A 1,386-nucleotide genomic window follows, 5' to 3' on the forward strand; every position below is an offset into this window, starting at 1 on the left:
AGAAGCTTCATGCCTTCTCTTAATTTATACAGGTGTGCCGGTCAACACGGCTTTACTGGCAAGTCTCTTTTTTTGCCCATAATCACTACAATGTCCATGCATACTTCTCGTTTTAAACAAAAGACACTTAAAACATATAATCACATTAAAAACAGGTGGGTAGAAAAAAACAAAAGTCAGCTTTTGTAACATTACCATCCTCTTCTCGCTGTACCCATCTTTTAGATTTTCAATAAAGGAGTTCTGATTTTATAGATGTCTGCTCGGGTGAGTGCCCTGGTTTTTTTCTATTTTTTCATGCAGTTATAACGCCTAGACAATTTCAATTATGATTGATCGGGTCAGAACCAGCAGCTCAGATATTTCATGAACTTATCCTACAATAGGAGGGTTCCACTTTCGATGAAAAGAATAGATCAAACCTCTGGACCCTCTTTTCTGCACTTTCTTTAATGCTTTACGCTGTATGCGTGCTTATTTTTTACGACTTTTGCATCAATCTCGTCACAAGGCGCAGACAACTAGCAAGGTGCAAAAAAAACCTGCAAAAATTCTCTCACCGCTCTTCAGTATGACCAATGTCTGTCTATAAAGATTATATTGCAGTGTGCTTGATATTATACAACTATCTGCAATGAGTGCGGCCTAAAAACAGCTCAAAACAGAAGGGGAGTCCAGATGCTTTCTAGCACTACAATACGACTGTGTTCACACAACCCAGTTCCATCCAGGAAATACTGTCTGTGTGTAACCTTATTTCCCAGACTGAACACGACTTTGTGGATGTATCTCGCTCCATTATAGTCGGGTCCAGAACAGCCATGCACAAAGCTGCGGGTTTGGTACAATAGCATTCATAACTCCCTATGATGTATTGAGATCCATTCACACAGCTGTGTTTAGTCTGGACGGGACTCATGAATACGGACAAAGGTTTTTATCTTAATCTAACTTAAACTCTGACAATATCCAACAAAGTTATTGTCCTTTCAGAACCCAAAATCTAGCAACTTCCTCTAAAAGCTGACTGGTTTGCTATGGGATGTCATTGAAAGACAGATATATCCCCTATGGCTAAAGCCCCACGTTGCGGAAATGTAGTTTTTGTTGCATTTTTTTGAGCAAAAAACCAGGAGTGTATTGAGCTGAAGATAGACATATAAGAGCTTCCTATATACTTCCCATTCCCTTTGCAGCCATTCCTGGCTTTGGATCAAAAAACTGCAACAAAATCTGCAACAAAAAAAAGCCGCATTTCCACAACGTAGGGCCTCAGCCTAAAGGACTTACAGCACCTGCTGCTAAATAAGTACATTTCAGATAGTACTGAAGCGATTCTGTACAGTATTAAGAGACACTTGATCTCATAAAGATCTTGGAGGTATT

This window comes from Leptodactylus fuscus, chromosome 6 (genome assembly GCF_031893055.1).
Source record: "Leptodactylus fuscus isolate aLepFus1 chromosome 6, aLepFus1.hap2, whole genome shotgun sequence".
In the NCBI taxonomy this organism is placed as follows: Eukaryota; Metazoa; Chordata; class Amphibia; order Anura; family Leptodactylidae; genus Leptodactylus; species Leptodactylus fuscus.